A 23,169-nucleotide genomic window follows, 5' to 3' on the forward strand; every position below is an offset into this window, starting at 1 on the left:
TCTGTCATTTTCCTGCACTCAACAAGCACCATGACAAGACCCACACGCCATTTAGTTTTGAGTTAATGCACATATACTCATTGAGAAATTAAAAAAAACAAAAAAGGAAAAAAAAGGGAAAAAAAGGAGAGTTTGTCCACTGGTGCTGTTTTCCAAGGAGCTGGCTCCAGTAAAGGAGGAGCAGCGCCCTCTGCTGATGAAAGGTGAGAATAAAAAGCTTACAGCACCGGGTATTCCCAGGCGGTCTCCCATCCAAGTACTGACCCGGCCCGACCCTGCTTAGCTTCCGAGATCGGACGAGATCGGGCGTATTCAGGGTGGTATGGCCGTAAGCCATGGAAGAGCATGCACGCACGCCATTTATAGATGGTAAAACATCAGCAAGGGTGGATGGCAAATGGTAATCTGTCATTTTCCTGCACTCAACAAGCACCATGACAAGACCCACACGCCATTTAGTTTTGAGTTAATGCACACATACTCATTGAGAAATTAAAAAAAACAAAAAAGGAAAAAAAAGGGAAAAACAGGAGAGTTTGTCCACTGGTACTGTTTTCCAAGGAGCTGGCTCCAGTAAAGGAGGAGCAGCGCCCTCTGCTGATGAAAGGTGAGAATAAAAAGCTTACAGCACCGGGTATTCCCAGGCGGTCTCCCATCCAAGTACTGACCCGGCCCGACCCTGCTTAGCTTCCGAGATCGGACGAGATCGGGCGTATTCAGGGTGGTATGGCCGTAAGCCATGGAAGAGCATGCACGCACGCCATTTATAGATGGTAAAACATCAGCAAGGGTGGATGGCAAATGGTAATCTGTCATTTTCCTGCACTCAACAAGCACCATGACAAGACCCACATGCCATTTAGTTTTGAGTTAATGCACATATACTCACTGACAAATTAAAAAAAAAAAAAAAAAGGGAAAAAAAGGAGAGTTTGTCCACTGGTGCTGTTTTCCAAGGAGCTGGCTCCAGTAAAGGAGGAGCAGCGCCCTCTGCTGATGAAAGGTGAGAATAAAAAGCTTACAGCACCGGGTATTCCCAGGCGGTCTCCCATCCAAGTACTGACCCGGCCCGACCCTGCTTAGCTTCCGAGATCGGACGAGATCGGGCGTATTCAGGGTGGTATGGCCGTAAGCCATGGAAGAGCATGCACGCACGCCATTTATAGATGGTAAAACATCAGCAAGGGTGGATGGCAAATGGTAATCTGTTATTTTCCTGCACTCAACAAGCGCCATGACAAGACCCACACGCCATTTAGTTTTGAGTTAATGCACATATACTCACTGACAAATTAAAAAAAAAAAAAAAGAGAGTTTGTCCACTGGTGCTGTTTTCCAAGGAGCTGGCTCCAGTAAAGGAGGAGCAGCGCCCTTTGCTGATGAAAGGTGAGAATAAAAAGCTTACAGCACCGGGTATTCCCAGGCGGTCTCCCATCCAAGTACTGACCCGGCCCAACCCTGCTTAGCTTCCGAGATCGGACGAGATCGGGCGTATTCAGGGTGGTATGGCCGTAAGCAATGGAAGAGCATGCACGTACGCCTATTATAGATGGTAAAACAGCAGCAAGGGTGGATGGCAAATGGTAATCTGTCATTTTCCTGCACTCAACAAGCACCATGACAAGACCCACATGCCATTTAGTTTTGAGTTAATGCACATATACTCATTGAGAAATTAAAAAAAAACAAAAAAGGAAAAAAAAGGGAAAAAAAGGAGAGTTTGTCCACTGGTGCTGTTTTCCAAGGAGTTGGCTCCAGTAAAGGAGGAGCAGCGCCCTCTGCTGATGAAAGGTGAGAATAAAAAGCTTACAGCACCGGGTATTCCCAGGCGGTCTCCCATCCAAGTACTGACCCGGCCCGACCCTGCTTAGCTTCCGAGATCGGACGAGATCGGACGTATTCAGGGTGGTATGGCCGTAAGCCATGGAAGAGCATGCACGCACGCCATTTATAGATGGTAAAACATCAGCAAGGGTGGATGGCAAATGGTAATCTGTCATTTTCCTGCACTCAACAAGCGCCATGACAAGACCCACACGCCATTTAGTTTTGAGTTAATGCACATATACTCACTGACAAATTAAAAAAAAAAAAAAAAAGGGAAAAAAAGGAGAGTTTGTCCACTGGTGCTGTTTTCCAAGGAGCTGGCTCCAGTAAAGGAGGAGCAGCGCCCTCTGCTGATGAAAGGTGAGAATAAAAAGCTTACAGCACCAGGTATTCCCAGGCGGTCTCCCATCCAAGTACTGACCCGGCCCGACCCTGCTTAGCTTCCGAGATCGGACGAGATCGGGCGTATTCAGGGTGGTATGGCCGTAAGCCATGGAAGAGCATGCACGCACGCCATTTATAGATGGTAAAACATCAGCAAGGGTGGATGGCAAATGGTAATCTGTCATTTTCCTGCACTCAACAAGCGCCATGACAAGACCCACACGCCATTTAGTTTTGAGTTAATGCAGATATACTCACTGACAAATTAAAAAAAAAAAAAAAAGGGAAAAAAAGGAGAGTTTGTCCACTGGTGCTGTTTTCCAAGGAGCTGGCTCCAGTAAAGGAGGAGCAGCGCCCTCTGCTGATGAAAGGTGAGAATAAAAAGCTTACAGCACCAGGTATTCCCAGGCGGTCTCCCATCCAAGTACTGACCCGGCCCGACCCTGCTTAGCTTCCGAGATCGGACGAGATCGGGCGTATTCAGGGTGGTATGGCCGTAAGCCATGGAAGAGCATGCACGCACGCCATTTATAGATGGTAAAACATCAGCAAGGGTGGATGGCAAATGGTAATCTGTCATTTTCCTGCACTCAACAAGCGCCATGACAAGACCCACACGCCATTTAGTTTTCAGTTAATGCACATATACTCACTGACAAATTAAAAAAAAAAAAAAAAGAGAGTTTGTCCACTGGTGCTGTTTTCCAAGGAGCTGGCTCCAGTAAAGGAGGAGCAGCGCCCTCTGCTGATGAAAGGTGAGAATAAAAAGCTTACAGCACCGGGTATTCCCAGGCGGTCTCCCATCCAAGTACTGACCCGGCCCGACCCTGCTTAGCTTCCGAGATCGGACGAGATCGGGCGTATTCAGGGTGGTATGGCCGTAAGCCATGGAAGAGCATGCACGCACGCCATTTATAGATGGTAAAACATCAGCAAGGGTGGATGGCAAATGGTAATCTGTCATTTTCCTGCACTCAACAAGCGCCATGACAAGACCCACACGCCATTTAGTTTTCAGTTAATGCACATATACTCACTGACAAATTAAAAAAAAAAAAAAAAGAGAGTTTGTCCACTGGTGCTGTTTTCCAAGGAGCTGGCTCCAGTAAAGGAGGAGCAGCGCCCTCTGCTGATGAAAGGTGAGAATAAAAAGCTTACAGCACCAGGTATTCCCAGGCGGTCTCCCATCCAAGTACTGACCCGGCCCGACCCTGCTTAGCTTCCGAGATCGGACGAGATCGGGCGTATTCAGGGTGGTATGGCCGTAAGCCATGGAAGAGCATGCACGCACGCCATTTATAGATGGTAAAACATCAGCAAGGGTGGATGGCAAATGGTAATCTGTCATTTTCCTGCACTCAACAAGCGCCATGACAAGACCCACACGCCATTTACTTTTCAGTTAATGCACATATACTCACTGACAAATTAAAAAAAAAAAAAAAAGAGAGTTTGTCCACTGGTGCTGTTTTCCAAGGAGCTGGCTCCAGTAAAGGAGGAGCAGCGCCCTCTGCTGATGAAAGGTGAGAATAAAAAGCTTACAGCACCGGGTATTCCCAGGCGGTCTCCCATCCAAGTACTGACCCGGCCCGACCCTGCTTAGCTTCCGAGATCGGACGAGATCGGGCGTATTCAGGGTGGTATGGCCGTAAGCCATGGAAGAGCATGCACGCACGCCATTTATAGATGGTAAAACATCAGCAAGGGTGGATGGCAAATGGTAATCTGTCATTTTCCTGCACTCAACAAGCGCCATGACAAGACCCACACGCCATTTAGTTTTCAGTTAATGCACATATACTCACTGACAAATTAAAAAAAAAAAAAAAAAGGGAAAAAAAGGAGAGTTTGTCCACTGGTGCTGTTTTCCAAGGAGCTGGCTCCAGTAAAGGAGGAGCAGCGCCCTCTGCTGATGAAAGGTGAGAATAAAAAGCTTACAGCACCGGGTATTCCCAGGCGGTCTCCCATCCAAGTACTGACCCGGCCCGACCCTGCTTAGCTTCCGAGATCGGACGAGATCGGGCGTATTCAGGGTGGTATGGCCGTAAGCCATGGAAGAGCATGCACGCACGCCATTTATAGATGGTAAAACATCAGCAAGGGTGGATGGCAAATGGTAATCTGTTATTTTCCTGCACTCAACAAGCGCCATGACAAGACCCACACGCCATTTAGTTTTCAGTTAATGCACATATACTCACTGACAAATTAAAAAAAAAAAAAAGAGAGTTTGTCCACTGGTGCTGTTTTCCAAGGAGCTGGCTCCAGTAAAGGAGGAGCAGCGCCCTCTGCTGATGAAAGGTGAGAATAAAAAGCTTACAGCACCGGGTATTCCCAGGCGGTCTCCCATCCAAGTACTGACCCGGCCCGACCCTGCTTAGCTTCCGAGATCGGACGAGATCGGGCGTATTCAGGGTGGTATGGCCGTAAGCCATGGAAGAGCATGCACGCACGCCATTTATAGATGGTAAAACATCAGCAAGGGTGGATGGCAAATGGTAATCTGTCATTTTCCTGCACTCAACAAGCACCATGACAAGACCCACACGCCATTTAGTTTTGAGTTAATGCACATATACTCATTGAGAAATTAAAAAAAACAAAAAAGGAAAAAAAAGGGAAAAAAAGGAGAGTTTGTCCACTGGTGCTGTTTTCCAAGGAGCTGGCTCCAGTAAAGGAGGAGCAGCGCCCTCTGCTGATGAAAGGTGAGAATAAAAAGCTTACAGCACCGGGTATTCCCAGGCGGTCTCCCATCCAAGTACTGACCCGGCCCGACCCTGCTTAGCTTCCGAGATCGGACGAGATCGGGCGTATTCAGGGTGGTATGGCCGTAAGCCATGGAAGAGCATGCACGCACGCCATTTATAGATGGTAAAACATCAGCAAGGGTGGATGGCAAATGGTAATCTGTCATTTTCCTGCACTCAACAAGCACCATGACAAGACCCACACGCCATTTAGTTTTGAGTTAATGCACACATACTCATTGAGAAATTAAAAAAAACAAAAAAGGAAAAAAAAGGGAAAAACAGGAGAGTTTGTCCACTGGTACTGTTTTCCAAGGAGCTGGCTCCAGTAAAGGAGGAGCAGCGCCCTCTGCTGATGAAAGGTGAGAATAAAAAGCTTACAGCACCGGGTATTCCCAGGCGGTCTCCCATCCAAGTACTGACCCGGCCCGACCCTGCTTAGCTTCCGAGATCGGACGAGATCGGGCGTATTCAGGGTGGTATGGCCGTAAGCCATGGAAGAGCATGCACGCACGCCATTTATAGATGGTAAAACATCAGCAAGGGTGGATGGCAAATGGTAATCTGTCATTTTCCTGCACTCAACAAGCACCATGACAAGACCCACATGCCATTTAGTTTTGAGTTAATGCACATATACTCACTGACAAATTAAAAAAAAAAAAAAAAAGGGAAAAAAAGGAGAGTTTGTCCACTGGTGCTGTTTTCCAAGGAGCTGGCTCCAGTAAAGGAGGAGCAGCGCCCTCTGCTGATGAAAGGTGAGAATAAAAAGCTTACAGCACCGGGTATTCCCAGGCGGTCTCCCATCCAAGTACTGACCCGGCCCGACCCTGCTTAGCTTCCGAGATCGGACGAGATCGGGCGTATTCAGGGTGGTATGGCCGTAAGCCATGGAAGAGCATGCACGCACGCCATTTATAGATGGTAAAACATCAGCAAGGGTGGATGGCAAATGGTAATCTGTTATTTTCCTGCACTCAACAAGCGCCATGACAAGACCCACACGCCATTTAGTTTTGAGTTAATGCACATATACTCACTGACAAATTAAAAAAAAAAAAAAAGAGAGTTTGTCCACTGGTGCTGTTTTCCAAGGAGCTGGCTCCAGTAAAGGAGGAGCAGCGCCCTTTGCTGATGAAAGGTGAGAATAAAAAGCTTACAGCACCGGGTATTCCCAGGCGGTCTCCCATCCAAGTACTGACCCGGCCCAACCCTGCTTAGCTTCCGAGATCGGACGAGATCGGGCGTATTCAGGGTGGTATGGCCGTAAGCAATGGAAGAGCATGCACGTACGCCTATTATAGATGGTAAAACAGCAGCAAGGGTGGATGGCAAATGGTAATCTGTCATTTTCCTGCACTCAACAAGCACCATGACAAGACCCACATGCCATTTAGTTTTGAGTTAATGCACATATACTCATTGAGAAATTAAAAAAAAACAAAAAAGGAAAAAAAAGGGAAAAAAAGGAGAGTTTGTCCACTGGTGCTGTTTTCCAAGGAGTTGGCTCCAGTAAAGGAGGAGCAGCGCCCTCTGCTGATGAAAGGTGAGAATAAAAAGCTTACAGCACCGGGTATTCCCAGGCGGTCTCCCATCCAAGTACTGACCCGGCCCGACCCTGCTTAGCTTCCGAGATCGGACGAGATCGGACGTATTCAGGGTGGTATGGCCGTAAGCCATGGAAGAGCATGCACGCACGCCATTTATAGATGGTAAAACATCAGCAAGGGTGGATGGCAAATGGTAATCTGTCATTTTCCTGCACTCAACAAGCGCCATGACAAGACCCACACGCCATTTAGTTTTGAGTTAATGCACATATACTCACTGACAAATTAAAAAAAAAAAAAAAAAGGGAAAAAAAGGAGAGTTTGTCCACTGGTGCTGTTTTCCAAGGAGCTGGCTCCAGTAAAGGAGGAGCAGCGCCCTCTGCTGATGAAAGGTGAGAATAAAAAGCTTACAGCACCAGGTATTCCCAGGCGGTCTCCCATCCAAGTACTGACCCGGCCCGACCCTGCTTAGCTTCCGAGATCGGACGAGATCGGGCGTATTCAGGGTGGTATGGCCGTAAGCCATGGAAGAGCATGCACGCACGCCATTTATAGATGGTAAAACATCAGCAAGGGTGGATGGCAAATGGTAATCTGTCATTTTCCTGCACTCAACAAGCGCCATGACAAGACCCACACGCCATTTAGTTTTGAGTTAATGCACATATACTCACTGACAAATTAAAAAAAAAAAAAAAAAGGGAAAAAAAGGAGAGTTTGTCCACTGGTGCTGTTTTCCAAGGAGCTGGCTCCAGTAAAGGAGGAGCAGCGCCCTCTGCTGATGAAAGGTGAGAATAAAAAGCTTACAGCACCAGGTATTCCCAGGCGGTCTCCCATCCAAGTACTGACCCGGCCCGACCCTGCTTAGCTTCCGAGATCGGACGAGATCGGGCGTATTCAGGGTGGTATGGCCGTAAGCCATGGAAGAGCATGCACGCACGCCATTTATAGATGGTAAAACATCAGCAAGGGTGGATGGCAAATGGTAATCTGTCATTTTCCTGCACTCAACAAGCGCCATGACAAGACCCACACGCCATTTAGTTTTCAGTTAATGCACATATACTCACTGACAAATTAAAAAAAAAAAAAAAAGAGAGTTTGTCCACTGGTGCTGTTTTCCAAGGAGCTGGCTCCAGTAAAGGAGGAGCAGCGCCCTCTGCTGATGAAAGGTGAGAATAAAAAGCTTACAGCACCGGGTATTCCCAGGCGGTCTCCCATCCAAGTACTGACCCGGCCCGACCCTGCTTAGCTTCCGAGATCGGACGAGATCGGGCGTATTCAGGGTGGTATGGCCGTAAGCCATGGAAGAGCATGCACGCACGCCATTTATAGATGGTAAAACATCAGCAAGGGTGGATGGCAAATGGTAATCTGTCATTTTCCTGCACTCAACAAGCGCCATGACAAGACCCACACGCCATTTAGTTTTCAGTTAATGCACATATACTCACTGACAAATTAAAAAAAAAAAAAAAAGAGAGTTTGTCCACTGGTGCTGTTTTCCAAGGAGCTGGCTCCAGTAAAGGAGGAGCAGCGCCCTCTGCTGATGAAAGGTGAGAATAAAAAGCTTACAGCACCGGGTATTCCCAGGCGGTCTCCCATCCAAGTACTGACCCGGCCCGACCCTGCTTAGCTTCCGAGATCGGACGAGATCGGGCGTATTCAGGGTGGTATGGCCGTAAGCCATGGAAGAGCATGCACGCACGCCATTTATAGATGGTAAAACATCAGCAAGGGTGGATGGCAAATGGTAATCTGTCATTTTACTGCACTCAACAAGCGCCATGACAAGACCCACACGCCATTTAGTTTTCAGTTAATGCACATATACTCACTGACAAATTAAAACAAAAAAAAAAAGAGAGTTTGTCCACTGGTGCTGTTTTCCAAGGAGCTGGCTCCAGTAAAGGAGGAGCAGCGCCCTCTGCTGATGAAAGGTGAGAATAAAAAGCTTACAGCACCGGGTATTCCCAGGCGGTCTCCCATCCAAGTACTGACCCGGCCCGACCCTGCTTAGCTTCCGAGATCGGACGAGATCGGGCGTATTCAGGGTGGTATGGCCGTAAGCCATGGAAGAGCATGCACGCACGCCATTTATAGATGGTAAAACATCAGCAAGGGTGGATGGCAAATGGTAATCTGTCATTTTCCTGCACTCAACAAGCACCATGACAAGACCCACACGCCATTTAGTTTTGAGTTAATGCACATATACTCACTGACAAATTAAAAAAAAAAAAAAAAAGGGAAAAAAAGGAGAGTTTGTCCACTGGTGCTGTTTTCCAAGGAGCTGGCTCCAGTAAAGGAGGAGCAGCGCCCTCTGCTGATGAAAGGTGAGAATAAAAAGCTTACAGCACCGGGTATTCCCAGGCGGTCTCCCATCCAAGTACTGACCCGGCCCGACCCTGCTTAGCTTCCGAGATCGGACGAGATCGGGCGTATTCAGGGTGGTATGGCCGTAAGCCATGGAAGAGCATGCACGCACGCCATTTATAGATGGTAAAACATCAGCAAGGGTGGATGGCAAATGGTAATCTGTTATTTTCCTGCACTCAACAAGCGCCATGACAAGACCCACACGCCATTTAGTTTTCAGTTAATGCACATATACTCACTGACAAATTAAAAAAAAAAAAAAAGAGAGTTTGTCCACTGGTGCTGTTTTCCAAGGAGCTGGCTCCAGTAAAGGAGGAGCAGCGCCCTCTGCTGATGAAAGGTGAGAATAAAAAGCTTACAGCACCGGGTATTCCCAGGCGGTCTCCCATCCAAGTACTGACCCGGCCCGACCCTGCTTAGCTTCCGAGATCGGACGAGATCGGGCGTATTCAGGGTGGTATGGCCGTAAGCCATGGAAGAGCATGCACGCACGCCATTTATAGATGGTAAAACATCAGCAAGGGTGGATGGCAAATGGTAATCTGTCATTTTCCTGCACTCAACAAGCACCATGACAAGACCCACACGCCATTTAGTTTTGAGTTAATGCACATATACTCATTGAGAAATTAAAAAAAACAAAAAAGGAAAAAAAAGGGAAAAAAAGGAGAGTTTGTCCACTGGTGCTGTTTTCCAAGGAGCTGGCTCCAGTAAAGGAGGAGCAGCGCCCTCTGCTGATGAAAGGTGAGAATAAAAAGCTTACAGCACCGGGTATTCCCAGGCGGTCTCCCATCCAAGTACTGACCCGGCCCGACCCTGCTTAGCTTCCGAGATCGGACGAGATCGGGCGTATTCAGGGTGGTATGGCCGTAAGCCATGGAAGAGCATGCACGCACGCCATTTATAGATGGTAAAACATCAGCAAGGGTGGATGGCAAATGGTAATCTGTCATTTTCCTGCACTCAACAAGCGCCATGACAAGACCCACACGCCATTTAGTTTTCAGTTAATGCACATATACTCACTGACAAATTAAAAAAAAAAAAAAAAGAGAGTTTGTCCACTGGTGCTGTTTTCCAAGGAGCTGGCTCCAGTAAAGGAGGAGCAGCGCCCTCTGCTGATGAAAGGTGAGAATAAAAAGCTTACAGCACCGGGTATTCCCAGGCGGTCTCCCATCCAAGTACTGACCCGGCCCGACCCTGCTTAGCTTCCGAGATCGGACGAGATCGGGCGTATTCAGGGTGGTATGGCCGTAAGCCATGGAAGAGCATGCACGCACGCCATTTATAGATGGTAAAACATCAGCAAGGGTGGATGGCAAATGGTAATCTGTCATTTTACTGCACTCAACAAGCACCATGACAAGACCCACACGCCATTTAGTTTTGAGTTAATGCACACATACTCATTGAGAAATTAAAAAAAACAAAAAAGGAAAAAAAAGGGAAAAACAGGAGAGTTTGTCCACTGGTACTGTTTTCCAAGGAGCTGGCTCCAGTAAAGGAGGAGCAGCGCCCTCTGCTGATGAAAGGTGAGAATAAAAAGCTTACAGCACCGGGTATTCCCAGGCGGTCTCCCATCCAAGTACTGACCCGGCCCGACCCTGCTTAGCTTCCGAGATCGGACGAGATCGGGCGTATTCAGGGTGGTATGGCCGTAAGCCACGGAAGAGCATGCACGCACGCCATTTATAGATGGTAAAACATCAGCAAGGGTGGATGGCAAATGGTAATCTGTCATTTTCCTGCACTCAACAAGCACCATGACAAGACCCACATGCCATTTAGTTTTGAGTTAATGCACATATACTCACTGACAAATTAAAAAAAAAAAAAAAAAGGGAAAAAAAGGAGAGTTTGTCCACTGGTGCTGTTTTCCAAGGAGCTGGCTCCAGTAAAGGAGGAGCAGCGCCCTCTGCTGATGAAAGGTGAGAATAAAAAGCTTACAGCACCGGGTATTCCCAGGCGGTCTCCCATCCAAGTACTGACCCGGCCCGACCCTGCTTAGCTTCCGAGATCGGACGAGATCGGGCGTATTCAGGGTGGTATGGCCGTAAGCCATGGAAGAGCATGCACGCACGCCATTTATAGATGGTAAAACATCAGCAAGGGTGGATGGCAAATGGTAATCTGTTATTTTCCTGCACTCAACAAGCGCCATGACAAGACCCACACGCCATTTAGTTTTCAGTTAATGCACATATACTCACTGACAAATTAAAAAAAAAAAAAAAGAGAGTTTGTCCACTGGTGCTGTTTTCCAAGGAGCTGGCTCCAGTAAAGGAGGAGCAGCGCCCTTTGCTGATGAAAGGTGAGAATAAAAAGCTTACAGCACCGGGTATTCCCAGGCAGTCTCCCATCCAAGTACTGACCCGGCCCAACCCTGCTTAGCTTCCGAGATCGGACGAGATCGGGCGTATTCAGGGTGGTATGGCCGTAAGCCATGGAAGAGCATGCACGCACGCCATTTATAGATGGTAAAACATCAGCAAGGGTGGATGGCAAATGGTAATCTGTCATTTTCCTGCACTCAACAAGCGCCATGACAAGACCCACACGCCATTTAGTTTTGAGTTAATGCACATATACTCACTGACAAATTAAAAAAAAAAAAAAAAAGGGAAAAAAAGGAGAGTTTGTCCACTGGTGCTGTTTTCCAAGGAGCTGGCTCCAGTAAAGGAGGAGCAGCGCCCTCTGCTGATGAAAGGTGAGAATAAAAAGCTTACAGCACCAGGTATTCCCAGGCGGTCTCCCATCCAAGTACTGACCCGGCCCGACCCTGCTTAGCTTCCGAGATCGGACGAGATCGGGCGTATTCAGGGTGGTATGGCCGTAAGCCATGGAAGAGCATGCACGCACGCCATTTATAGATGGTAAAACATCAGCAAGGGTGGATGGCAAATGGTAATCTGTCATTTTCCTGCACTCAACAAGCGCCATGACAAGACCCACACGCCATTTACTTTTCAGTTAATGCACATATACTCACTGACAAATTAAAAAAAAAAAAAAAAGAGAGTTTGTCCACTGGTGCTGTTTTCCAAGGAGCTGGCTCCAGTAAAGGAGGAGCAGCGCCCTCTGCTGATGAAAGGTGAGAATAAAAAGCTTACAGCACCGGGTATTCCCAGGCGGTCTCCCATCCAAGTACTGACCCGGCCCGACCCTGCTTAGCTTCCGAGATCGGACGAGATCGGGCGTATTCAGGGTGGTATGGCCGTAAGCCATGGAAGAGCATGCACGCACGCCATTTATAGATGGTAAAACATCAGCAAGGGTGGATGGCAAATGGTAATCTGTCATTTTACTGCACTCAACAAGCGCCATGACAAGACCCACACGCCATTTAGTTTTCAGTTAATGCACATATACTCACTGACAAATTAAAACAAAAAAAAAAAGAGAGTTTGTCCACTGGTGCTGTTTTCCAAGGAGCTGGCTCCAGTAAAGGAGGAGCAGCGCCCTCTGCTGATGAAAGGTGAGAATAAAAAGCTTACAGCACCGGGTATTCCCAGGCGGTCTCCCATCCAAGTACTGACCCGGCCCGACCCTGCTTAGCTTCCGAGATCGGACGAGATCGGGCGTATTCAGGGTGGTATGGCCGTAAGCCATGGAAGAGCATGCACGCACGCCATTTATAGATGGTAAAACATCAGCAAGGGTGGATGGCAAATGGTAATCTGTCATTTTCCTGCACTCAACAAGCACCATGACAAGACCCACACGCCATTTAGTTTTGAGTTAATGCACATATACTCATTGAGAAATTAAAAAAAACAAAAAAGGAAAAAAAAGGGAAAAAAAGGAGAGTTTGTCCACTGGTGCTGTTTTCCAAGGAGCTGGCTCCAGTAAAGGAGGAGCAGCGCCCTCTGCTGATGAAAGGTGAGAATAAAAAGCTTACAGCACCGGGTATTCCCAGGCGGTCTCCCATCCAAGTACTGACCCGGCCCGACCCTGCTTAGCTTCCGAGATCGGACGAGATCGGGCGTATTCAGGGTGGTATGGCCGTAAGCCATGGAAGAGCATGCACGCACGCCATTTATAGATGGTAAAACATCAGCAAGGGTGGATGGCAAATGGTAATCTGTCATTTTACTGCACTCAACAAGCGCCATGACAAGACCCACACGCCATTTAGTTTTCAGTTAATGCACATATACTCACTGACAAATTAAAACAAAAAAAAAAAGAGAGTTTGTCCACTGGTGCTGTTTTCCAAGGAGCTGGCTCCAGTAAAGGAGGAGCAGCGCCCTCTGCTGATGAAAGGTGAGAATAAAAAGCTTACAGCACCGGGTATTCCCAGGCGGTCTCCCATCCAAGTACTGACCCGGCCCGACCCTGCTTAGCTTCCGAGATCGGACGAGATCGGGCGTATTCAGGGTGGTATGGCCGTAAGCCATGGAAGAGCATGCACGCACGCCATTTATAGATGGTAAAACATCAGCAAGGGTGGATGGCAAATGGTAATCTGTCATTTTCCTGCACTCAACAAGCACCATGACAAGACCCACACGCCATTTAGTTTTGAGTTAATGCACACATACTCATTGAGAAATTAAAAAAAACAAAAAAGGAAAAAAAAGGGAAAAAAAGGAGAGTTTGTCCACTGGTACTGTTTTCCAAGGAGCTGGCTCCAGTAAAGGAGGAGCAGCGCCCTCTGCTGATGAAAGGTGAGAATAAAAAGCTTACAGCACCGGGTATTCCCAGGCGGTCTCCCATCCAAGTACTGACCCGGCCCGACCCTGCTTAGCTTCCGAGATCGGACGAGATCGGGCATATTCAGGGTGGTATGGCCGTAAGCCATGGAAGAGCATGCACGCACGCCATTTATAGATGGTAAAACATCAGCAAGGGTGGATGGCAAATGGTAATCTGTCATTTTCCTGCACTCAACAAGCACCATGACAAGACCCACACGCCATTTACTTTTCAGTTAATGTACATATACTCACTGACAAATTAAAAAAAAAAAAAAAAGAGAGTTTGTCCACTGGTGCTGTTTTCCAAGGAGCTGGCTCCAGTAAAGGAGGAGCAGCGCCCTCTGCTGATGAAAGGTGAGAATAAAAAGCTTACAGCACCGGGTATTCCCAGGCGGTCTCCCATGCAAGTACTGACCCGGCCCGACCCTGCTTAGCTTCCGAGATCGGACGAGATCGGGCGTATTCAGGGTGGTATGGCCGTAAGCCATGGAAGAGCATGCACGCACGCCATTTATAGATGGTAAAACATCAGCAAGGGTGGATGGCAAATGGTAATCTGTCATTTTCCTGCACTCAACAAGCGCCATGACAAGACCCACACGCCATTTAGTTTTGAGTTAATGCACATATACTCACTGACAAATTAAAAAAAAAAAAAAAAAGGGAAAAAAAGGAGAGTTTGTCCACTGGTGCTGTTTTCCAAGGAGCTGGCTCCAGTAAAGGAGGAGCAGCGCCCTCTGCTGATGAAAGGTGAGAATAAAAAGCTTACAGCACCAGGTATTCCCAGGCGGTCTCCCATCCAAGTACTGACCCGGCCCGACCCTGCTTAGCTTCCGAGATCGGACGAGATCGGGCGTATTCAGGGTGGTATGGCCGTAAGCCATGGAAGAGCATGCACGCACGCCATTTATAGATGGTAAAACATCAGCAAGGGTGGATGGCAAATGGTAATCTGTCATTTTCCTGCACTCAACAAGCGCCATGACAAGACCCACACGCCATTTATTTTTCAGTTAATGCACATATACTCACTGACAAATTAAAAAAAAAAAAAAAAGAGAGTTTGTCCACTGGTGCTGTTTTCCAAGGAGCTGGCTCCAGTAAAGGAGGAGCAGCGCCCTCTGCTGATGAAAGGTGAGAATAAAAAGCTTACAGCACCGGGTATTCCCAGGCGGTCTCCCATCCAAGTACTGACCCGGCCCGACCCTGCTTAGCTTCCGAGATCGGACGAGATCGGGCGTATTCAGGGTGGTATGGCCGTAAGCCATGGAAGAGCATGCACGCACGCCATTTATAGATGGTAAAACATCAGCAAGGGTGGATGGCAAATGGTAATCTGTCATTTTACTGCACTCAACAAGCGCCATGACAAGACCCACACGCCATTTAGTTTTCAGTTAATGCACATATACTCACTGACAAATTAAAACAAAAAAAAAAAGAGAGTTTGTCCACTGGTGCTGTTTTCCAAGGAGCTGGCTCCAGTAAAGGAGGAGCAGCGCCCTCTGCTGATGAAAGGTGAGAATAAAAAGCTTACAGCACCGGGTATTCCCAGGCGGTCTCCCATCCAAGTACTGACCCGGCCCGACCCTGCTTAGCTTCCGAGATCGGACGAGATCGGGCGTATTCAGGGTGGTATGGCCGTAAGCCATGGAAGAGCATGCACGCACGCCATTTATAGATGGTAAAACATCAGCAAGGGTGGATGGCAAATGGTAATCTGTCATTTTCCTGCACTCAACAAGCACCATGACAAGACCCACACGCCATTTAGTTTTGAGTTAATGCACATATACTCATTGAGAAATTAAAAAAAACAAAAAAGGAAAAAAAAGGGAAAAAAAGGAGAGTTTGTCCACTGGTGCTGTTTTCCAAGGAGCTGGCTCCAGTAAAGGAGGAGCAGCGCCCTCTGCTGATGAAAGGTGAGAATAAAAAGCTTACAGCACCGGGTATTCCCAGGCGGTCTCCCATCCAAGTACTGACCCGGCCCGACCCTGCTTAGCTTCCGAGATCGGACGAGATCGGGCGTATTCAGGGTGGTATGGCCGTAAGCCATGGAAGAGCATGCACGCACGCCATTTATAGATGGTAAAACATCAGCAAGGGTGGATGGCAAATGGTAATCTGTCATTTTCCTGCACTCAACAAGCACCATGACAAGACCCACACGCCATTTATTTTTCAGTTAATGCACATATACTCACTGACAAATTAAAAAAAAAAAAAACAGAAAAAAAAAAAGAGAGTTTGTCCACTGGTGCTGTTTTCCAAGGAGCTGGCTCCAGTAAAGGAGGAGCAGCGCCCTCTGCTGATGAAAGGTGAGAATAAAAAGCTTACAGCACCGGGTATTCCCAGGCGGTCTCCCATCCAAGTACTGACCCGGCCCGACCCTGCTTAGCTTCCGAGATCGGACGAGATCGGGCGTATTCAGGGTGGTATGGCCGTAAGCCATGGAAGAGCATGCACGCACGCCATTTATAGATGGTAAAACATCAGCAAGGGTGGATGGCAAATGGTAATCTGTCATTTTCCTGCACTCAACAAGCACCATGACAAGACCCACACGCCATTTAGTTTTGAGTTAATGCACACATACTCATTGAGAAATTAAAAAAAACAAAAAAGGAAAAAAAAGGGAAAAAAAGGAGAGTTTGTCCACTGGTACTGTTTTCCAAGGAGCTGGCTCCAGTAAAGGAGGAGCAGCGCCCTCTGCTGATGAAAGGTGAGAATAAAAAGCTTACAGCACCAGGTATTCCCAGGCGGTCTCCCATCCAAGTACTGACCCGGCCCGACCCTGCTTAGCTTCCGAGATCGGACGAGATCGGGCATATTCAGGGTGGTATGGCCGTAAGCCATGGAAGAGCATGCACGCACGCCATTTATAGATGGTAAAACATCAGCAAGGGTGGATGGCAAATGGTAATCTGTCATTTTCCTGCACTCAACAAGCACCATGACAAGACCCACACGCCATTTACTTTTCAGTTAATGCACATATACTCACTGACAAATTAAAAAAAAAAAAAAAAGAGAGTTTGTCCACTGGTGCTGTTTTCCAAGGAGCTGGCTCCAGTAAAGGAGGAGCAGTGCCCTCTGCTGATGAAAGGTGAGAATAAAAAGCTTACAGCACCGGGTATTCCCAGGCGGTCTCCCATGCAAGTACTGACCCGGCCCGACCCTGCTTAGCTTCCGAGATCGGACGAGATCGGGCGTATTCAGGGTGGTATGGCCGTAAGCCATGGAAGAGCATGCACGCACGCCATTTATAGATGGTAAAACATCAGCAAGGGTGGATGGCAAATGGTAATCTGTCATTTTCCTGCACTCAACAAGCGCCATGACAAGACCCACACGCCATTTAGTTTTGAGTTAATGCACATATACTCACTGACAAATTAAAAAAAAAAAAAAAAAGGGAAAAAAAGGAGAGTTTGTCCACTGGTGCTGTTTTCCAAGGAGCTGGCTCCAGTAAAGGAGGAGCAGCGCCCTCTGCTGATGAAAGGTGAGAATAAAAAGCTTACAGCACCAGGTATTCCCAGGCGGTCTCCCATCCAAGTACTGACCCGGCCCGACCCTGCTTAGCTTCCGAGATCGGACGAGATCGGGCGTATTCAGGGTGGTATGGCCGTAAGCCATGGAAGAGCATGCACGCACGCCATTTATAGATGGTAAAACATCAGCAAGGGTGGATGGCAAATGGTAATCTGTCATTTTCCTGCACTCAACAAGCGCCATGACAAGACCCACACGCCATTTAGTTTTCAGTTAATGCACATATACTCACTGACAAATTAAAAAAAAAAAAAAAAGAGAGTTTGTCCACTGGTGCTGTTTTCCAAGGAGCTGGCTCCAGTAAAGGAGGAGCAGCGCCCTCTGCTGATGAAAGGTGAGAATAAAAAGCTTACAGCACCGGGTATTCCCAGGCGGTCTCCCATCCAAGTACTGACCCGGCCCGACCCTGCTTAGCTTCCGAGATCGGACGAGATCGGGCGTATTCAGGGTGGTATGGCCGTAAGCCATGGAAGAGCATGCACGCACGCCATTTATAGATGGTAAAACATCAGCAAGGGTGGATGGCAAATGGTAATCTGTCATTTTCCTGCACTCAACAAGCACCATGACAAGACCCACACGCCATTTAGTTTTGAGTTAATGCACATATACTCATTGAGAAATTAAAAAAAACAAAAAAGGAAAAAAAAGGGAAAAAAAGGAGAGTTTGTCCACTGGTGCTGTTTTCCAAGGAGCTGGCTCCAGTAAAGGAGGAGCAGCGCCCTCTGCTGATGAAAGGTGAGAATAAAAAGCTTACAGCACCGGGTATTCCCAGGCGGTCTCCCATCCAAGTACTGACCCGGCCCGACCCTGCTTAGCTTCCGAGATCGGACGAGATCGGGCGTATTCAGGGTGGTATGGCCGTAAGCCATGGAAGAGCATGCACGCACGCCATTTATAGATGGTAAAACATCAGCAAGGGTGGATGGCAAATGGTAATCTGTCATTTTACTGCACTCAACAAGCGCCATGACAAGACCCACACGCCATTTAGTTTTCAGTTAATGCACATATACTCACTGACAAATTAAAACAAAAAAAAAAAGAGAGTTTGTCCACTGGTGCTGTTTTCCAAGGAGCTGGCTCCAGTAAAGGAGGAGCAGCGCCCTCTGCTGATGAAAGGTGAGAATAAAAAGCTTACAGCACCGGGTATTCCCAGGCGGTCTCCCATCCAAGTACTGACCCGGCCCGACCCTGCTTAGCTTCCGAGATCGGACGAGATCGGGCGTATTCAGGGTGGTATGGCCGTAAGCCATGGAAGAGCATGCACGCACGCCATTTATAGATGGTAAAACATCAGCAAGGGTGGATGGCAAATGGTAATCTGTCATTTTCCTGCACTCAACAAGCACCATGACAAGACCCACACGCCATTTAGTTTTGAGTTAATGCACACATACTCATTGAGAAATTAAAAAAAACAAAAAAGGAAAAAAAAGGGAAAAAAAGGAGAGTTTGTCCACTGGTACTGTTTTCCAAGGAGCTGGCTCCAGTAAAGGAGGAGCAGCGCCCTCTGCTGATGAAAGGTGAGAATAAAAAGCTTACAGCACCGGGTATTCCCAGGCGGTCTCCCATCCAAGTACTGACCCGGCCCGACCCTGCTTAGCTTCCGAGATCGGACGAGATCGGGCATATTCAGGGTGGTATGGCCGTAAGCCATGGAAGAGCATGCACGCACGCCATTTATAGATGGTAAAACATCAGCAAGGGTGGATGGCAAATGGTAATCTGTCATTTTCCTGCACTCAACAAGCACCATGACAAGACCCACACGCCATTTACTTTTCAGTTAATGTACATATACTCACTGACAAATTAAAAAAAAAAAAAAAAGAGAGTTTGTCCACTGGTGCTGTTTTCCAAGGAGCTGGCTCCAGTAAAGGAGGAGCAGCGCCCTCTGCTGATGAAAGGTGAGAATAAAAAGCTTACAGCACCGGGTATTCCCAGGCGGTCTCCCATGCAAGTACTGACCCGGCCCGACCCTGCTTAGCTTCCGAGATCGGACGAGATCGGGCGTATTCAGGGTGGTATGGCCGTAAGCCATGGAAGAGCATGCACGCACGCCATTTATAGATGGTAAAACATCAGCAAGGGTGGATGGCAAATGGTAATCTGTCATTTTCCTGCACTCAACAAGCGCCATGACAAGACCCACACGCCATTTAGTTTTGAGTTAATGCACATATACTCACTGACAAATTAAAAAAAAAAAAAAAAAGGGAAAAAAAGGAGAGTTTGTCCACTGGTGCTGTTTTCCAAGGAGCTGGCTCCAGTAAAGGAGGAGCAGCGCCCTCTGCTGATGAAAGGTGAGAATAAAAAGCTTACAGCACCAGGTATTCCCAGGCGGTCTCCCATCCAAGTACTGACCCGGCCCGACCCTGCTTAGCTTCCGAGATCGGACGAGATCGGGCGTATTCAGGGTGGTATGGCCGTAAGCCATGGAAGAGCATGCACGCACGCCATTTATAGATGGTAAAACATCAGCAAGGGTGGATGGCAAATGGTAATCTGTCATTTTCCTGCACTCAACAAGCGCCATGACAAGACCCACACGCCATTTATTTTTCAGTTAATGCACATATACTCACTGACAAATTAAAAAAAAAAAAAAAAGAGAGTTTGTCAACTGGTGCTGTTTTCCAAGGAGCTGGCTCCAGTAAAGGAGGAGCAGCGCCCTCTGCTGATGAAAGGTGAGAATAAAAAGCTTACAGCACCGGGTATTCCCAGGCGGTCTCCCATCCAAGTACTGACCCGGCCCGACCCTGCTTAGCTTCCGAGATCGGACGAGATCGGGCGTATTCAGGGTGGTATGGCCGTAAGCCATGGAAGAGCATGCACGCACGCCATTTATAGATGGTAAAACATCAGCAAGGGTGGATGGCAAATGGTAATCTGTCATTTTACTGCACTCAACAAGCGCCATGACAAGACCCACACGCCATTTAGTTTTCAGTTAATGCACATATACTCACTGACAAATTAAAACAAAAAAAAAAAGAGAGTTTGTCCACTGGTGCTGTTTTCCAAGGAGCTGGCTCCAGTAAAGGAGGAGCAGCGCCCTCTGCTGATGAAAGGTGAGAATAAAAAGCTTACAGCACCGGGTATTCCCAGGCGGTCTCCCATCCAAGTACTGACCCGGCCCGACCCTGCTTAGCTTCCGAGATCGGACGAGATCGGGCGTATTCAGGGTGGTATGGCCGTAAGCCATGGAAGAGCATGCACGCACGCCATTTATAGATGGTAAAACATCAGCAAGGGTGGATGGCAAATGGTAATCTGTCATTTTCCTGCACTCAACAAGCACCATGACAAGACCCACACGCCATTTAGTTTTGAGTTAATGCACATATACTCATTGAGAAATTAAAAAAAACAAAAAAGGAAAAAAAAGGGAAAAAAAGGAGAGTTTGTCCACTGGTGCTGTTTTCCAAGGAGCTGGCTCCAGTAAAGGAGGAGCAGCGCCCTCTGCTGATGAAAGGTGAGAATAAAAAGCTTACAGCACCGGGTATTCCCAGGCGGTCTCCCATCCAAGTACTGACCCGGCCCGACCCTGCTTAGCTTCCGAGATCGGACGAGATCGGGCGTATTCAGGGTGGTATGGCCGTAAGCCATGGAAGAGCATGCACGCACGCCATTTATAGATGGTAAAACATCAGCAAGGGTGGATGGCAAATGGTAATCTGTCATTTTCCTGCACTCAACAAGCACCATGACAAGACCCACACGCCATTTATTTTTCAGTTAATGCACATATACTCACTGACAAATTAAAAAAAAAAAAAACAGAAAAAAAAAAAGAGAGTTTGTCCACTGGTGCTGTTTTCCAAGGAGCTGGCTCCAGTAAAGGAGGAGCAGCGCCCTCTGCTGATGAAAGGTGAGAATAAAAAGCTTACAGCACCGGGTATTCCCAGGCGGTCTCCCATCCAAGTACTGACCCGGCCCGACCCTGCTTAGCTTCCGAGATCGGACGAGATCGGGCGTATTCAGGGTGGTATGGCCGTAAGCCATGGAAGAGCATGCACGCACGCCATTTATAGATGGTAAAACATCAGCAAGGGTGGATGGCAAATGGTAATCTGTCATTTTCCTGCACTCAACAAGCACCATGACAAGACCCACACGCCATTTAGTTTTGAGTTAATGCACACATACTCATTGAGAAATTAAAAAAAACAAAAAAGGAAAAAAAAGGGAAAAAAAGGAGAGTTTGTCCACTGGTACTGTTTTCCAAGGAGCTGGCTCCAGTAAAGGAGGAGCAGCGCCCTCTGCTGATGAAAGGTGAGAATAAAAAGCTTACAGCACCAGGTATTCCCAGGCGGTCTCCCATCCAAGTACTGACCCGGCCCGACCCTGCTTAGCTTCCGAGATCGGACGAGATCGGGCATATTCAGGGTGGTATGGCCGTAAGCCATGGAAGAGCATGCACGCACGCCATTTATAGATGGTAAAACATCAGCAAGGGTGGATGGCAAATGGTAATCTGTCATTTTCCTGCACTCAACAAGCACCATGACAAGACCCACACGCCATTTACTTTTCAGTTAATGCACATATACTCACTGACAAATTAAAAAAAAAAAAAAAAGAGAGTTTGTCCACTGGTGCTGTTTTCCAAGGAGCTGGCTCCAGTAAAGGAGGAGCAGTGCCCTCTGCTGATGAAAGGTGAGAATAAAAAGCTTACAGCACCGGGTATTCCCAGGCGGTCTCCCATGCAAGTACTGACCCGGCCCGACCCTGCTTAGCTTCCGAGATCGGACGAGATCGGGCGTATTCAGGGTGGTATGGCCGTAAGCCATGGAAGAGCATGCACGCACGCCATTTATAGATGGTAAAACATCAGCAAGGGTGGATGGCAAATGGTAATCTGTCATTTTCCTGCACTCAACAAGCGCCATGACAAGACCCACACGCCATTTAGTTTTGAGTTAATGCACATATACTCACTGACAAATTAAAAAAAAAAAAAAAAAGGGAAAAAAAGGAGAGTTTGTCCACTGGTGCTGTTTTCCAAGGAGCTGGCTCCAGTAAAGGAGGAGCAGCGCCCTCTGCTGATGAAAGGTGAGAATAAAAAGCTTACAGCACCAGGTATTCCCAGGCGGTCTCCCATCCAAGTACTGACCCGGCCCGACCCTGCTTAGCTTCCGAGATCGGACGAGATCGGGCGTATTCAGGGTGGTATGGCCGTAAGCCATGGAAGAGCATGCACGCACGCCATTTATAGATGGTAAAACATCAGCAAGGGTGGATGGCAAATGGTAATCTGTCATTTTCCTGCACTCAACAAGCGCCATGACAAGACCCACACGCCATTTACTTTTCAGTTAATGCACATATACTCACTGACAAATTAAAAAAAAAAAAAAAAGAGAGTTTGTCCACTGGTGCTGTTTTCCAAGGAGCTGGCTCCAGTAAAGGAGGAGCAGCGCCCTCTGCTGATGAAAGGTGAGAATAAAAAGCTTACAGCACCGGGTATTCCCAGGCGGTCTCCCATCCAAGTACTGACCCGGCCCGACCCTGCTTAGCTTCCGAGATCGGACGAGATCGGGCGTATTCAGGGTGGTATGGCCGTAAGCCATGGAAGAGCATGCACGCACGCCATTTATAGATGGTAAAACATCAGCAAGGGTGGATGGCAAATGGTAATCTGTCATTTTCCTGCACTCAACAAGCACCATGACAAGACCCACACGCCATTTAGTTTTGAGTTAATGCACATATACTCATTGAGAAATTAAAAAAAACAAAAAAGGAAAAAAAAGGGAAAAAAAGGAGAGTTTGTCCACTGGTGCTGTTTTCCAAGGAGCTGGCTCCAGTAAAGGAGGAGCAGCGCCCTCTGCTGATGAAAGGTGAGAATAAAAAGCTTACAGCACCGGGTATTCCCAGGCGGTCTCCCATCCAAGTACTGACCCGGCCCGACCCTGCTTAGCTTCCGAGATCGGACGAGATCGGGCGTATTCAGGGTGGTATGGCCGTAAGCCATGGAAGAGCATGCACGCACGCCATTTATAGATGGTAAAACATCAGCAAGGGTGG

At 47.7% G+C, this 23,169-nt stretch overlaps 59 non-coding genes across 59 annotated transcripts; all 59 read right to left on the minus strand.

Moving 5' to 3' along the window:
* Positions 1-215: 215 nt before the first annotated feature.
* LOC144461336 (5S ribosomal RNA) lies at positions 216-334 on the minus strand. Its single transcript, XR_013490037.1, has one exon. It is a non-coding gene; the product is annotated as a 5S ribosomal RNA (ribosomal RNA).
* A 285-nt stretch (positions 335-619) lies between these two features.
* On the minus strand, positions 620-738 carry LOC144461337 (5S ribosomal RNA). The gene has a single exon (XR_013490038.1). It is a non-coding gene; the product is annotated as a 5S ribosomal RNA (ribosomal RNA).
* Positions 739-1,015: 277 nt separating this feature from the next.
* On the minus strand, positions 1,016-1,134 carry LOC144461338 (5S ribosomal RNA). The gene has a single exon (XR_013490039.1). It is a non-coding gene; the product is annotated as a 5S ribosomal RNA (ribosomal RNA).
* A 264-nt stretch (positions 1,135-1,398) lies between these two features.
* Positions 1,399-1,517, minus strand: LOC144461125 (5S ribosomal RNA). The gene has a single exon (XR_013489844.1). It is a non-coding gene; the product is annotated as a 5S ribosomal RNA (ribosomal RNA).
* Positions 1,518-1,803: 286 nt separating this feature from the next.
* LOC144461005 (5S ribosomal RNA) lies at positions 1,804-1,922 on the minus strand. Its single transcript, XR_013489724.1, has one exon. It is a non-coding gene; the product is annotated as a 5S ribosomal RNA (ribosomal RNA).
* Positions 1,923-2,199: 277 nt separating this feature from the next.
* LOC144460030 (5S ribosomal RNA) lies at positions 2,200-2,318 on the minus strand. The gene has a single exon (XR_013488746.1). It is a non-coding gene; the product is annotated as a 5S ribosomal RNA (ribosomal RNA).
* A 276-nt stretch (positions 2,319-2,594) lies between these two features.
* On the minus strand, positions 2,595-2,713 carry LOC144460041 (5S ribosomal RNA). The gene has a single exon (XR_013488757.1). It is a non-coding gene; the product is annotated as a 5S ribosomal RNA (ribosomal RNA).
* Positions 2,714-2,978: 265 nt separating this feature from the next.
* Positions 2,979-3,097, minus strand: LOC144461339 (5S ribosomal RNA). The gene has a single exon (XR_013490040.1). It is a non-coding gene; the product is annotated as a 5S ribosomal RNA (ribosomal RNA).
* A 265-nt stretch (positions 3,098-3,362) lies between these two features.
* On the minus strand, positions 3,363-3,481 carry LOC144460052 (5S ribosomal RNA). Its single transcript, XR_013488768.1, has one exon. It is a non-coding gene; the product is annotated as a 5S ribosomal RNA (ribosomal RNA).
* Positions 3,482-3,746: 265 nt separating this feature from the next.
* LOC144461340 (5S ribosomal RNA) lies at positions 3,747-3,865 on the minus strand. Its single transcript, XR_013490041.1, has one exon. It is a non-coding gene; the product is annotated as a 5S ribosomal RNA (ribosomal RNA).
* A 277-nt stretch (positions 3,866-4,142) lies between these two features.
* On the minus strand, positions 4,143-4,261 carry LOC144461341 (5S ribosomal RNA). The gene has a single exon (XR_013490042.1). It is a non-coding gene; the product is annotated as a 5S ribosomal RNA (ribosomal RNA).
* A 263-nt stretch (positions 4,262-4,524) lies between these two features.
* LOC144461342 (5S ribosomal RNA) lies at positions 4,525-4,643 on the minus strand. Its single transcript, XR_013490043.1, has one exon. It is a non-coding gene; the product is annotated as a 5S ribosomal RNA (ribosomal RNA).
* A 285-nt stretch (positions 4,644-4,928) lies between these two features.
* LOC144461343 (5S ribosomal RNA) lies at positions 4,929-5,047 on the minus strand. Its single transcript, XR_013490044.1, has one exon. It is a non-coding gene; the product is annotated as a 5S ribosomal RNA (ribosomal RNA).
* A 285-nt stretch (positions 5,048-5,332) lies between these two features.
* Positions 5,333-5,451, minus strand: LOC144461344 (5S ribosomal RNA). Its single transcript, XR_013490045.1, has one exon. It is a non-coding gene; the product is annotated as a 5S ribosomal RNA (ribosomal RNA).
* Positions 5,452-5,728: 277 nt separating this feature from the next.
* On the minus strand, positions 5,729-5,847 carry LOC144461345 (5S ribosomal RNA). Its single transcript, XR_013490046.1, has one exon. It is a non-coding gene; the product is annotated as a 5S ribosomal RNA (ribosomal RNA).
* Positions 5,848-6,111: 264 nt separating this feature from the next.
* On the minus strand, positions 6,112-6,230 carry LOC144461236 (5S ribosomal RNA). The gene has a single exon (XR_013489955.1). It is a non-coding gene; the product is annotated as a 5S ribosomal RNA (ribosomal RNA).
* A 286-nt stretch (positions 6,231-6,516) lies between these two features.
* Positions 6,517-6,635, minus strand: LOC144461006 (5S ribosomal RNA). The gene has a single exon (XR_013489725.1). It is a non-coding gene; the product is annotated as a 5S ribosomal RNA (ribosomal RNA).
* Positions 6,636-6,912: 277 nt separating this feature from the next.
* LOC144460063 (5S ribosomal RNA) lies at positions 6,913-7,031 on the minus strand. Its single transcript, XR_013488779.1, has one exon. It is a non-coding gene; the product is annotated as a 5S ribosomal RNA (ribosomal RNA).
* A 277-nt stretch (positions 7,032-7,308) lies between these two features.
* On the minus strand, positions 7,309-7,427 carry LOC144460074 (5S ribosomal RNA). Its single transcript, XR_013488790.1, has one exon. It is a non-coding gene; the product is annotated as a 5S ribosomal RNA (ribosomal RNA).
* A 265-nt stretch (positions 7,428-7,692) lies between these two features.
* Positions 7,693-7,811, minus strand: LOC144461347 (5S ribosomal RNA). The gene has a single exon (XR_013490048.1). It is a non-coding gene; the product is annotated as a 5S ribosomal RNA (ribosomal RNA).
* Positions 7,812-8,076: 265 nt separating this feature from the next.
* LOC144461348 (5S ribosomal RNA) lies at positions 8,077-8,195 on the minus strand. Its single transcript, XR_013490049.1, has one exon. It is a non-coding gene; the product is annotated as a 5S ribosomal RNA (ribosomal RNA).
* A 265-nt stretch (positions 8,196-8,460) lies between these two features.
* LOC144461349 (5S ribosomal RNA) lies at positions 8,461-8,579 on the minus strand. Its single transcript, XR_013490050.1, has one exon. It is a non-coding gene; the product is annotated as a 5S ribosomal RNA (ribosomal RNA).
* A 277-nt stretch (positions 8,580-8,856) lies between these two features.
* On the minus strand, positions 8,857-8,975 carry LOC144461350 (5S ribosomal RNA). Its single transcript, XR_013490051.1, has one exon. It is a non-coding gene; the product is annotated as a 5S ribosomal RNA (ribosomal RNA).
* A 264-nt stretch (positions 8,976-9,239) lies between these two features.
* On the minus strand, positions 9,240-9,358 carry LOC144461351 (5S ribosomal RNA). The gene has a single exon (XR_013490052.1). It is a non-coding gene; the product is annotated as a 5S ribosomal RNA (ribosomal RNA).
* A 285-nt stretch (positions 9,359-9,643) lies between these two features.
* Positions 9,644-9,762, minus strand: LOC144461352 (5S ribosomal RNA). The gene has a single exon (XR_013490053.1). It is a non-coding gene; the product is annotated as a 5S ribosomal RNA (ribosomal RNA).
* Positions 9,763-10,027: 265 nt separating this feature from the next.
* LOC144461353 (5S ribosomal RNA) lies at positions 10,028-10,146 on the minus strand. Its single transcript, XR_013490054.1, has one exon. It is a non-coding gene; the product is annotated as a 5S ribosomal RNA (ribosomal RNA).
* Positions 10,147-10,431: 285 nt separating this feature from the next.
* LOC144461354 (5S ribosomal RNA) lies at positions 10,432-10,550 on the minus strand. Its single transcript, XR_013490055.1, has one exon. It is a non-coding gene; the product is annotated as a 5S ribosomal RNA (ribosomal RNA).
* A 277-nt stretch (positions 10,551-10,827) lies between these two features.
* LOC144461355 (5S ribosomal RNA) lies at positions 10,828-10,946 on the minus strand. Its single transcript, XR_013490056.1, has one exon. It is a non-coding gene; the product is annotated as a 5S ribosomal RNA (ribosomal RNA).
* Positions 10,947-11,210: 264 nt separating this feature from the next.
* LOC144460725 (5S ribosomal RNA) lies at positions 11,211-11,329 on the minus strand. The gene has a single exon (XR_013489444.1). It is a non-coding gene; the product is annotated as a 5S ribosomal RNA (ribosomal RNA).
* Positions 11,330-11,606: 277 nt separating this feature from the next.
* LOC144460085 (5S ribosomal RNA) lies at positions 11,607-11,725 on the minus strand. The gene has a single exon (XR_013488801.1). It is a non-coding gene; the product is annotated as a 5S ribosomal RNA (ribosomal RNA).
* A 265-nt stretch (positions 11,726-11,990) lies between these two features.
* Positions 11,991-12,109, minus strand: LOC144461356 (5S ribosomal RNA). The gene has a single exon (XR_013490057.1). It is a non-coding gene; the product is annotated as a 5S ribosomal RNA (ribosomal RNA).
* Positions 12,110-12,374: 265 nt separating this feature from the next.
* Positions 12,375-12,493, minus strand: LOC144461358 (5S ribosomal RNA). Its single transcript, XR_013490059.1, has one exon. It is a non-coding gene; the product is annotated as a 5S ribosomal RNA (ribosomal RNA).
* Positions 12,494-12,778: 285 nt separating this feature from the next.
* Positions 12,779-12,897, minus strand: LOC144461359 (5S ribosomal RNA). The gene has a single exon (XR_013490060.1). It is a non-coding gene; the product is annotated as a 5S ribosomal RNA (ribosomal RNA).
* Positions 12,898-13,162: 265 nt separating this feature from the next.
* On the minus strand, positions 13,163-13,281 carry LOC144461360 (5S ribosomal RNA). The gene has a single exon (XR_013490061.1). It is a non-coding gene; the product is annotated as a 5S ribosomal RNA (ribosomal RNA).
* A 285-nt stretch (positions 13,282-13,566) lies between these two features.
* On the minus strand, positions 13,567-13,685 carry LOC144460731 (5S ribosomal RNA). Its single transcript, XR_013489450.1, has one exon. It is a non-coding gene; the product is annotated as a 5S ribosomal RNA (ribosomal RNA).
* A 265-nt stretch (positions 13,686-13,950) lies between these two features.
* On the minus strand, positions 13,951-14,069 carry LOC144460782 (5S ribosomal RNA). The gene has a single exon (XR_013489501.1). It is a non-coding gene; the product is annotated as a 5S ribosomal RNA (ribosomal RNA).
* A 277-nt stretch (positions 14,070-14,346) lies between these two features.
* LOC144460096 (5S ribosomal RNA) lies at positions 14,347-14,465 on the minus strand. Its single transcript, XR_013488812.1, has one exon. It is a non-coding gene; the product is annotated as a 5S ribosomal RNA (ribosomal RNA).
* Positions 14,466-14,730: 265 nt separating this feature from the next.
* LOC144461361 (5S ribosomal RNA) lies at positions 14,731-14,849 on the minus strand. The gene has a single exon (XR_013490062.1). It is a non-coding gene; the product is annotated as a 5S ribosomal RNA (ribosomal RNA).
* Positions 14,850-15,114: 265 nt separating this feature from the next.
* LOC144461362 (5S ribosomal RNA) lies at positions 15,115-15,233 on the minus strand. The gene has a single exon (XR_013490063.1). It is a non-coding gene; the product is annotated as a 5S ribosomal RNA (ribosomal RNA).
* A 285-nt stretch (positions 15,234-15,518) lies between these two features.
* On the minus strand, positions 15,519-15,637 carry LOC144461363 (5S ribosomal RNA). Its single transcript, XR_013490064.1, has one exon. It is a non-coding gene; the product is annotated as a 5S ribosomal RNA (ribosomal RNA).
* Positions 15,638-15,914: 277 nt separating this feature from the next.
* On the minus strand, positions 15,915-16,033 carry LOC144461364 (5S ribosomal RNA). The gene has a single exon (XR_013490065.1). It is a non-coding gene; the product is annotated as a 5S ribosomal RNA (ribosomal RNA).
* Positions 16,034-16,318: 285 nt separating this feature from the next.
* Positions 16,319-16,437, minus strand: LOC144460700 (5S ribosomal RNA). Its single transcript, XR_013489419.1, has one exon. It is a non-coding gene; the product is annotated as a 5S ribosomal RNA (ribosomal RNA).
* A 265-nt stretch (positions 16,438-16,702) lies between these two features.
* LOC144460783 (5S ribosomal RNA) lies at positions 16,703-16,821 on the minus strand. Its single transcript, XR_013489502.1, has one exon. It is a non-coding gene; the product is annotated as a 5S ribosomal RNA (ribosomal RNA).
* Positions 16,822-17,098: 277 nt separating this feature from the next.
* LOC144460107 (5S ribosomal RNA) lies at positions 17,099-17,217 on the minus strand. The gene has a single exon (XR_013488823.1). It is a non-coding gene; the product is annotated as a 5S ribosomal RNA (ribosomal RNA).
* Positions 17,218-17,482: 265 nt separating this feature from the next.
* LOC144461365 (5S ribosomal RNA) lies at positions 17,483-17,601 on the minus strand. The gene has a single exon (XR_013490066.1). It is a non-coding gene; the product is annotated as a 5S ribosomal RNA (ribosomal RNA).
* Positions 17,602-17,886: 285 nt separating this feature from the next.
* Positions 17,887-18,005, minus strand: LOC144461366 (5S ribosomal RNA). Its single transcript, XR_013490067.1, has one exon. It is a non-coding gene; the product is annotated as a 5S ribosomal RNA (ribosomal RNA).
* A 265-nt stretch (positions 18,006-18,270) lies between these two features.
* Positions 18,271-18,389, minus strand: LOC144461367 (5S ribosomal RNA). The gene has a single exon (XR_013490068.1). It is a non-coding gene; the product is annotated as a 5S ribosomal RNA (ribosomal RNA).
* Positions 18,390-18,674: 285 nt separating this feature from the next.
* On the minus strand, positions 18,675-18,793 carry LOC144460732 (5S ribosomal RNA). Its single transcript, XR_013489451.1, has one exon. It is a non-coding gene; the product is annotated as a 5S ribosomal RNA (ribosomal RNA).
* A 265-nt stretch (positions 18,794-19,058) lies between these two features.
* LOC144460784 (5S ribosomal RNA) lies at positions 19,059-19,177 on the minus strand. The gene has a single exon (XR_013489503.1). It is a non-coding gene; the product is annotated as a 5S ribosomal RNA (ribosomal RNA).
* A 277-nt stretch (positions 19,178-19,454) lies between these two features.
* On the minus strand, positions 19,455-19,573 carry LOC144460118 (5S ribosomal RNA). The gene has a single exon (XR_013488834.1). It is a non-coding gene; the product is annotated as a 5S ribosomal RNA (ribosomal RNA).
* A 265-nt stretch (positions 19,574-19,838) lies between these two features.
* Positions 19,839-19,957, minus strand: LOC144461369 (5S ribosomal RNA). Its single transcript, XR_013490070.1, has one exon. It is a non-coding gene; the product is annotated as a 5S ribosomal RNA (ribosomal RNA).
* A 265-nt stretch (positions 19,958-20,222) lies between these two features.
* On the minus strand, positions 20,223-20,341 carry LOC144461370 (5S ribosomal RNA). Its single transcript, XR_013490071.1, has one exon. It is a non-coding gene; the product is annotated as a 5S ribosomal RNA (ribosomal RNA).
* A 285-nt stretch (positions 20,342-20,626) lies between these two features.
* On the minus strand, positions 20,627-20,745 carry LOC144461371 (5S ribosomal RNA). The gene has a single exon (XR_013490072.1). It is a non-coding gene; the product is annotated as a 5S ribosomal RNA (ribosomal RNA).
* Positions 20,746-21,022: 277 nt separating this feature from the next.
* Positions 21,023-21,141, minus strand: LOC144461372 (5S ribosomal RNA). The gene has a single exon (XR_013490073.1). It is a non-coding gene; the product is annotated as a 5S ribosomal RNA (ribosomal RNA).
* A 285-nt stretch (positions 21,142-21,426) lies between these two features.
* On the minus strand, positions 21,427-21,545 carry LOC144460701 (5S ribosomal RNA). The gene has a single exon (XR_013489420.1). It is a non-coding gene; the product is annotated as a 5S ribosomal RNA (ribosomal RNA).
* Positions 21,546-21,810: 265 nt separating this feature from the next.
* On the minus strand, positions 21,811-21,929 carry LOC144460786 (5S ribosomal RNA). The gene has a single exon (XR_013489505.1). It is a non-coding gene; the product is annotated as a 5S ribosomal RNA (ribosomal RNA).
* A 277-nt stretch (positions 21,930-22,206) lies between these two features.
* Positions 22,207-22,325, minus strand: LOC144460130 (5S ribosomal RNA). Its single transcript, XR_013488846.1, has one exon. It is a non-coding gene; the product is annotated as a 5S ribosomal RNA (ribosomal RNA).
* Positions 22,326-22,590: 265 nt separating this feature from the next.
* LOC144461373 (5S ribosomal RNA) lies at positions 22,591-22,709 on the minus strand. The gene has a single exon (XR_013490074.1). It is a non-coding gene; the product is annotated as a 5S ribosomal RNA (ribosomal RNA).
* Positions 22,710-22,994: 285 nt separating this feature from the next.
* LOC144461374 (5S ribosomal RNA) lies at positions 22,995-23,113 on the minus strand. The gene has a single exon (XR_013490075.1). It is a non-coding gene; the product is annotated as a 5S ribosomal RNA (ribosomal RNA).
* Positions 23,114-23,169: the final 56 nt, after the last annotated feature.

This window comes from Epinephelus lanceolatus, chromosome 22, assembly GCF_041903045.1.
Source record: "Epinephelus lanceolatus isolate andai-2023 chromosome 22, ASM4190304v1, whole genome shotgun sequence".
NCBI lineage: Eukaryota > Metazoa > Chordata > Actinopteri > Perciformes > Serranidae > Epinephelus > Epinephelus lanceolatus.